The following is a 10028-nucleotide window of genomic DNA, read 5'->3' as shown; positions in this document are numbered from 1 at the left end:
TATAAAATTTAAGGACTAAAATGCCTCCAAATTTCAGTAGTTTCAGTAGTTCCTGCACTCAAGCAAAACAAAATGAACATTTCAAGTAAACTAATTTTTTTTATTTTAAAACAAATTATGTAAAACTTTCTTTTTTTAATTTATAGGAAAAAAAGTGGGAGAAAATACTATAAATTTGGAAAATTTTTAAGTAGTAGTAAAATATAAGGATTCTGTTGTGAAAATCAGTAGAATATGATATAGTGATGGAAGGAGAGAAGTGACATAAGAGCTTGTTGTGTATTTCTCAAACATCGAATGCTCGATACCATTAAGTTTAGACTTGATAATTGTCTCTAACAATGGAAGTAAACTAATACCATACTTGACACGATATGAAGACTTAAGCGTTCATTTTGTCATATACTTTGTTTCATGGCATATAACAAACTATTTGAATTTAAAATTTTTAATTCTTTTTCAGATAAATAATATTTATTCTTGCTCTTAACTTCAACAAAAAATTCAGGTCATTTATTTAATTTTTTTATAACCAAGGACATTAAAGAACACTTTTAAAAAAAAGAGGAAATTAAGGACAATTTTGAGCCCAGAGTATAGAGTTATGTGACTTTTATAACGTTTATCCTTTTTGATGGTAGTAACGATCAGAATTAATAGGCTAAAATCTGTTCCTAAAAGCTTGAATTCGTTAAAATAATTTTTGAGCAGATAGGCACCTAAATTCTAAATGCATTAAAACATACTAAAAATTAAAGAGGTTGTTAAACATAATACTATACTATGCTCTCAATCATTAATAATAATATATCAAAAATATCATCACATATTAAAATACAATATATTGCAAATCTTCATTTTTAAGGATTGTCAGTTTACATACCAGATAATGGCTGGTGTGTCAACTAAAAACTACTTATCTATAAAAAAATTTAGGATTTCAAATGTGTTTAAATAAGCAAAAAAATTGTGAATTAGTCCTTTTTTTTGTTGTTGAGCAGATAGATACCTAAATTCTAAATGCATTAGAAAATACTAAAAATTAAAAAGGTTTTCGGACGTGTTTATTATTATAATTCGGACGTCTTTATTAAAAAAAGTAAAGCAGAATAGACTTACAAAATTCTGAATTCTCTGAATTTTAATTCGTTTAGCACAAATAAAAAAAATAATAAATGAAAGATCATTAAAAGAGTATAAAATTATCAAAATATATGATTAAAATATTAATACACTGCAAAAACAACATCAGATATTAAAATATCTATATTACAAATCGTCCTTTTTAAGGATTGTAAATTTTCAGTTTACATACCTGATAAGGGCTGCTACTTCAACTAAAAATTATTTATAATTTGTAAAAACAATTAAAGATTTCTAGGAATAAAGGATTTCAAATATGTCTAAATGACCAAAAAATTCATTTGATTTAAAATTTTGATTGAACTATTAAATTCAAAAATTTTGACAAAATGCAACTATACAATGAAATTTAATATTCATAAAAAATTTAAAACGGTCATTAATGTAGCAATAATCATAGGCAATAACCACAAATCAAAAAAGTAACATAAAAACAGATTTCAACTAGGTTGGTGTTTGTTTGCTTTCAGACCAATTAGCATCTAAATAAGAGTTACAGTCATCATGAAGCTTCATTATAAATAATAAAAACTCTAATATACAATATCTGATTACTATTAATTTTAGTTGCATAAACTCGTAACAGTTTGAAAATACTTACCAAGATTGATTGATTTTTCAGTGTGCTACAAGTAATTGAAAAAAAAAACTAATTATTTTTCAATTTAAAATACTTACATCCGAATAATTTTTTATTATCTTGAATTCTAATAATGTGTTCATTACTTGTATTCTAATTAATGGTTAGGTTTCCTGCCCTTGTGTATCTACAATGCAATCAACTTTATCTATTTCAGAATAATAAGAAGCTTATAACTATATACAAACACACATATCTACTTCAATAATTGCAGATTAAAATAACAAACGTTTTTTTTTTATTAATAAAGAAAAAATATATCTTCACATATTTGTAGGTAAAAAAACATTGTATTTAACAGGAAAGAAAACATTGTATTAAATATTCTTAATAATAAAATATCAAATTTTAAACATTTGAAAAGTTCTCAAGAATTTAACTGCAATCAGTAGTGTGTTTAAATTTGTAGATTTAAGTGACAGATTAGGACATTAGGTAGATGTATAAGGCCAAGGGGAAATAAATTTATTGATATAACAAGGTTTTCCAGACATCGAAAGTATACTCTATAAATAAAATTTATAATGAACTTTGGATGTTAAAAATAATCTTTTACATATAAATTAAAAAATTTAATTTAGGCAGCATAAAGTATCATAATAATAAATTTTATAAGATGACATTGTTATTTTTAGTCATAGAAACATTGACTGATGGAATGTAAATTTAAGTAGCCAAAAGCAGAGGTACATAGCTAAAACACACAAGACATTACATACTTGAGATAACAAAATAAAAAGTGCTACAAACTAAGTCTGATGCAAAAACAGAAAGAAAACAAACACAATAAAGAAAACAAGTTCATTAGAATACCCCAGGGATCACTGATCCCAAGAGGGTTTTAGTAAAATAATAATACACTTAAATAGTCAAAGCACAGACAATAAGTTAACTTCAAATATTTACTTGATATTCATAAAAATTAGGTTGAAACTCATGTGCAGAGGCATGCAAGGTGAGAAATATATATCATAATATGAAATGGATAGTGCTAGAAGATCATTTTTTAGAATAATTTTAATTTAAGGGGCCATTTATTGAATTTAAACATAAAACCAATTCAGAGAATAAATGTGTAAAATAAAATAAACCTAAAAGGAAAAATAACCTGATTTTATGCTGAATGTATTTATGACATTATGATATGCATAAAATTAATATGACAATCAATATATGACATCAATTTCCAAAAAAAAAATAACAAAATGTAACTCAAAATTAAAAATTATTGTGAACTCAATAGAAAAAGAAAATGCACTTAGATACAAAATAATGCAATAACAGGAGATAAATCATAAAAAAATAACAACATGAAATAATTTTTTTAAATTATGTTCAAGCTGTAAAAAAATATACAACAAATAAGTTGCATCCATGTGCCTAACTTACACTGTTACAACTTCATAAAAACCGTTCTTTTAAACTATACAGAGGTTTTCTCTTAATGATTTTCCCAAGAATAAGATATATTTCAATTTTATTGAAAAACCTAATGCTCATTCATTATTTTATTTTTGAACATTAAAAAAAGCTATTATTTAAAAGGTTTAGACATTTTTGATTCCAGTACAAAACGCAATCTGGAACTAGTGAAACTACCATTAAATGACTATGTTTGATAGGTAAAATAACAATAAATCTATTGCATTGTTAGTTCAAACATTGTTTAAAATAAATAATCTTTAATACAGGTTTTACAATATCTAAATGATAATTAGTACTACACAAACTAAAGTGAAAAATCAAGTTCAGAAATGGACATACTATAGTTTCTATTCTTGTCTATAGAACCGAAACAATAATATGTCCACTTTTGGACTTAATTTGTGTTTTATTCACAGTTTTCCACTTTTGGTTTTACAATCTACAATACAGGCTATACTTGATTTACTAGTGCAAAGAAATATCCTTCTACTTTTATGCAAAAATTAATTCATCCAATTTACACAAAATATAAGAAAATTTTGGTTAGTTAAATTTACAGATCCTCCATATTGGAATGCATTTCAGGTTGTTTATGCATATATTCTTTTAAAAAATCATTAAAGGAAATTAGAATGGAAAGAATTTTATAAAATAATTTTTACTCTAAAAAGAGATTTGAAGCCCCATTTTTTTTCAATGCTAATTTTTCTCTTTTTTGACAATTGGAAATTGTCCAGTTGTTGTTGACATAAGTAAGTGTGGATGATGCTTATGAATATGTCTTGTCATGTTGGATTTGACGCCGAAACATTTATCACAAAAGTCACATTGAAAGGGTTTATCACCAGTGTGTGTCCTTATATGCTTTGTTAGATCTGTTTTTCTACAGGATGCGTACGAGCATAGATAGCATGCATGAATTTTCTTTTTCTTAGAAACTGTAAATCAAAAAACAAAAGTTAAAATAAAACTACATATTATGCATTTCAATAATGTTAAAAAAGAATTGCACCAATCTTAGATAGCTAAATATTCAGTTAATGAAGTGGCAAATTTGACTAGCTATGCATATTTAATATACCAAATAGTTATGATAATAAATCATATATAAGTTTAAAAGTCTACAAATTTTCAATTATTTATCTCAGGGTAGGTAAAGTTTCAGAACTAATGGCAAAATATATTTTTTCTCTGGCAGTGTTTGCCTGAACTATTGTCAACCTGAAATCCAGGGACACACTAAAGTAAAAATTATAGGTTTTGCTGCCAAAAAAAAAAAGAGTTCCAGAAATTGTAATGGAGAGGCATATTACTTAATTAATATATATACAGTGAAATCTTGGTGAAACGGACACTCTTGGGAGTGATAAAAATTGTTCGGGAAGGGTACCCTAATAATGAAGTTAAATGCTGTGAATTGCTTTTAAAATAACTGCAATGATATAGAAAAAATTAAATAATCTAGAATAACTATTTGCAATAATATTCATTTAAACTTTGAAAAATACTTTTTTCAATGCAAAAAAAGTATCTGAAAACATTTGATATGTATTTATGTATGCATAATTCTAGATGTAGTTACAGAAAAATGAGTATGTTTTTCCTATTTAAACATACATTCAAGTTTGTTGTATGATACTGAATTGGAGCTTTTAGTCCTATGTCACTTCCTCCGCCAGTTTTATTATTAGGTTAACACACCCTCTAACACCTCCCCATCACTTGATAGGAAACATGATAACACCTTCTTGAAAGTAAACTTCCCACTAATCACGGAACAAAAATAAAGCAACAATGCATACCTATAAGACATGAGGTTCTATAGAGTTGTCATACTCACAATTGATCATCTGTCAAATGTCTAAATAAATGTTTCATTTATATGAACGCCTCAATGATCAGATTTCTGTTCTATTTTAACCCAGCTGGGTTAATTATTGCCTACAAATTTATAATATGTAGAAATGAATTTTCTGCGGGGAAAGGAAATTGAGGGCATTAAGGCATCATATCAACTTGCGTGATCTCACAGCCAGTACTGTCCAGATGAAGAGATGCCCCTGTCTGAAATATGTATGAGCAGTATCATTTTCTTACCTTTCTTTGCAAAGATAAAGAAATGAGAATGATTGATTTTTCAGTAGTGAAATAGCTTTATTTTTAATTGCGGATAAGGTAAAAAAAACAAACTACATGCTTTAAAAAAGGTGGAAAGTTGCAAATTGTTTTCCTTACAATTTAAAGCAGAAATAGTTTTTTTTTACAAATTTAGAAAAATTGCTGTCCAGTTTGTAGAGATAGAAATTTTTTGGGGCATAAATGACTGTCTGCATCTGGTTACAGGAGCGTCCATTTTGGGGTGAAGGTACATAATGGTTTATTCATATAAGATTCAGGGGGAATGAAAAATATCTCCACAATGAGAGGCGTTCGTTTTGCAGGAGTATTTGTAACAGGCTTCATTGCAAAAGTATATATACTCTGTATATTTGCAAATAAGAATAGATTTATTTATTAATCACAATTATGTATCACACATACAAATCCTATCTTTCTTTTTTTTTAATTTTTTGTTTGCAAAAAGATAAACTCTCAGAAGCATCTTTTAAATTTGGCTTCACTAATGAAATCTGTAAGTCTATTCCTTGCACTAGTTTTAACTCTCCTCATGCAAGAGAGGCCACTTTCAGTTGCTGCACAGATTACTGGAATAACCAAGGTGATTTTTCCCAGTTTCGAAAATTGTGGAAAATCCTCCACAATAATGCTTAGTAAAAGTGTCAGAAAATATTGCAAAATCATAATACGAGGTTATACAGCGTGTATACGAATTGTCATGTGTGCTTTTTAAATAGCGTGAATGCGAATTGCTGTTTGTGTGACTTGAAGAAAATTGCACGAATACGAAATGCAATGTGCAATCTTTAAATCGAGTGAATATTGAATCCCAGTGTATGATTTCTAAAACGTTTCAGTTTATTTTATTGTTTTACTTTTTAAATATACAGTTATTTAGAATTTTTCACGTCAAAGCCATCGATAGGGTAGGGCAATAAGGGCATTTGCTCAGAGATTTCTTGGATTCCAGAGGGCAACACATCAAGTTGTGTAAAAAAATTTCTATAATTTAAAACTTAAGTAATGAAAAAACAAAGAACTTGTTCTAATCAAGTCCAGTATAAATCAAACTAAAAAGCCTAATTATAAATTATTAATATAATTACAAAAAAATTATGGTATATAAAGGACAGTCAAGCATATTTAATAAAAATTAAACTTCACTTATGACTTTTGCAAATTTAAGGAAATATTTCTCTCCAAGAACAGTAAAATGATCACAATTAAAAAACAATTTGATTTCTTTTCTGCGAACTGTACATACAGTTTGTAATTAGATACTAATAATCTTAAATATATCATAAAAATAAGCAAATCTTAAATGATGTATGGAAACAAACAAGATCTAAGTAATTCATAAAAGTAAACAAGTCTTAAAACAACTCAAGAAAATAATTTATTCCAAGTAATTCCTAATAACCAAAGAAAGCAGTCCAAAACATTTGTTTGCTAATTAATTTTCAACACTATGAATAATCTGCATAAAGAAAACATTTAAAAATAGTATCTTAGGTACCACTAAAAATGATATAACATAAATAACTAGAATTAGTACGGTTTGTTCAGTTCATAAGGAAATGTTCTGTAAATGAGTCATCTTATGACGGTTTAAATGATCCTTTCTATTAAAACGTCTAGAACAGCTGTTGCATTGAAAACGCTTCTCTCCAGTATGTTTTGCCATGTGCCTTAGTAGATTTGTGGCTCTAATAGATGAGTAATCACAAAATGTACAGTTGTGCACTTTTACCATCACCGAGCAAACTGAAAAATTAAAATTATACATGTAACAAAGCATTATTTACACAGTATGAATATTAAACACATGTATTAAATGTTTTCATTTACTTTATTACAATCATCAAAAAATAACGTTATGTAAAGGACTGTCAAACATATTAAAAGAAAAAATTTCTTATGACTTGTTCTACTTTTCAGAAATATTTCACAATTTAAAAACAATTAGATTTTTTTCTGCCAACTGTATAGACAGTTTTGTAATTAGATACTAAGAATCTTAATTAAATAAATCATGAAAATAAATAAGTCTCTAATAATTTAAGAAAATAAACAGATCTAAATAATTTAAAAAAATAAATAAGTCTAAAATAATAATTCAAGAAAATAAGTTATTCTTAGTTATTTTTAATAACTAAAGAAAGCACTTCAATAAATTTGTTTGTTAACTAATAATTAATTTTAAATACTACGAATGATGTGAAAAAAAATCAGAATAAAGGTACCATTAGAAATGATAATGGAATATACAGTATATTCTCGATATCTCAAAGTTGTAGGGACGCTAAAAAAATTTCGAGATAACAAGTTCAGAACTAAATATGTTCTAAAAGGTAGAAAAATATATTCTAAAATATTAATCTAAAAACTAGAGCCATGAAATATAAAAATAAATACTAATAAATATTGATGTAAGAAAAGTTGACCAAAAATCTAAATACAATAATGATTATTTTATTTCTAAAAAAAGTAAGACAAAAATAATTATGCATTAAACAGAACAGAATTGGTTAACAATAAATTTACATTGTGATTTTTCCAAAAAAAAATTAATTTTCTATTGTTAAAAAGTTCGAAATAACAAGGTTTTGAGAAGAAAATCATTGACATAGGTATTTAAATTAACATTGGGTGGATATATAACGCCACGGGGGAAAATATTTTTTCGACATAGCAAAATTTTTGAAATATCTAGAGTATACTGTATAATAAATATTTAGGAATATTGTAAATGGTACATATGGATATATTCTATAAATAAGTCATCCTAAGATGGCTTAAATTATTCTTTCTATTTAAATGTCTAGATTTCATTGAAAGGATTTCTCTTCGGTATGTGATGTCATGTGCTTGAGTATTTTTGTTGTTCGAATAAATGAGTAGATGCAACTTGTACATTGCTGTACTTTTACCATTACTGAGCAGACTGAAAATCTAAAATTATACATTGTTCGTAGAATAAGAAGATTAAACACAAGCATTAAATGTTTTCGTTAATTTCATTTTAACTTTATATTTTAAAGTGGACATAATTTAATATGGAAACAAACAGAAGAGGCAATATAAATTTTTAATCTTGATTTAATTGTACACCACAACAAATAAAAGTCTACAGTAAAATTCAACTGAACTGTAAAAAGTATTAACACATAAAATTTGAAACAAATCACAATGAATATTATTAAAACTGAATAATCAGATGTTACACCAGAGTAAAGTTCTACTAAAACGTTTTAATTCATTATTTAATTCAATTATATGTTACTTGTGTGAAACACATATATGTTATTTATTAATATTATTTGAGTAACATATGCATGTAACTAATATATATTACTTTAGTAACATATAGAAAGTCCAAAGTTTGTAATAATTGGGACTTAGGGAAGGGTGGAAAATAGATTATTGCGGATAATAAGTTTTTAAGATTAACGAGAATTAAAATATGATTGAATAAATAAAAAAAATAGTAATAATGAATGGACGCTAATTACTGCTAATTTCATACAAAAAAGTTTAGTTATGGGTTGAATGATTTTTAAAAATGTTTAGTATAAAATAGATTTATGTAAAAAAAAAAATAAATATAATTGAGCAGATGATAAAAACAATATTAAAAATCCAGCCTCATATATCAAAAACAAATTAATCTAATTTAGTAAAAAAAATAATAATAAAACAAGGAATATAATTGACTAGATATTTTAAAGGAAATACCTATAATTTAAAGAAAAATAAATTTTCCTGCTAGTGTTCTTTTCAAACACTATTATTATTCAGTTCCATCAATGTTCATCTTTCCAAAGAATGTTTTCCTTTATCTCTTTTCAACAACTCTTTTAGTGTGCTTTTTGGGGGGAAAATAAATATATAGCTACCTAAGAAGTAGCAAGAAGAAATAAAATAGTTTTTTTAAATATTAGTTTAAATTTTATCGCTTTGAGCTGGACATATTTAATATGGAAACAGAAAAAAAAGGAAAAGTCAATTTTTAATTCAGATTTAACTGTACAACACAACTGATAAGCAAAAAAACTGAAACATTTAGAATTGTTACTCTAAGAATTATTAATGAGCAACAATTTAAACTTATCACAATGAATGCTATTTAAAATGAATAGTCAAATGTTAAATGAGAATAGATTTCCTTTAACAACATTCATTATACACACGTTACTTGTGAATCACAAATATATATGTTATTTATTTATATCATTTATGTAACACACATATTATTCATATATGTCATTTGTGGTAACATATACTAGATATGTAACATAAATCATAATCAAATAGGTTTGATTAAACTGATGATTTTTTTTTTGTAATAAGCACTAATGAACAACTTGAAACAAATCCCAATGAATGTTATTTAAAATGAATAAGCATATGCTTGGTAAGAGTAGATTTTACGCTAAAACGTTTGTTGCAAATGCTGCATGCAAATGGCTTTTCACCAGTGTGACTTCTGATATGCCTTGTCACATCAGTCTTCGAATAAGAAGAGTAATTGCAAAATGAGCAGCGATGTGTTCCAAATGTTCTGGAAGCTGCTGAAAATTAAAACAGAAATTGCAACAGAACATTTAATTATTTATAATTAAATGTATTAAAAAATAATCTAAACAGCAGATATTTAGAAATAAGTAATCATTCCTGCAAAATAATGAGAAGAGAATGTGCT

The 10028-nt window shown here is 26.1% G+C and overlaps 1 long non-coding RNA gene across 1 annotated transcript; it reads right to left on the bottom strand.

Annotated features, from left to right (window-relative positions):
* Positions 1-2004: 2004 nt before the first annotated feature.
* Positions 2005-6397, bottom strand: LOC139424940 (uncharacterized). Its single transcript, XR_011636082.1, has 2 exons — positions 6202-6397; positions 2005-4146 (listed from the first exon to the last, which is right to left on the bottom strand). It is a non-coding gene; the product is annotated as an uncharacterized lncRNA (long non-coding RNA).
* Between the last annotated feature and the right edge of the window lie 3631 nt (positions 6398-10028).

Source organism: Parasteatoda tepidariorum, chromosome 2 (genome assembly GCF_043381705.1).
Source record: "Parasteatoda tepidariorum isolate YZ-2023 chromosome 2, CAS_Ptep_4.0, whole genome shotgun sequence".
NCBI lineage: Eukaryota > Metazoa > Arthropoda > Arachnida > Araneae > Theridiidae > Parasteatoda > Parasteatoda tepidariorum.
The sequence above is the reverse complement of the archived record's forward strand: the minus strand, read 5'-3'. Positions and strand labels throughout refer to the sequence as shown.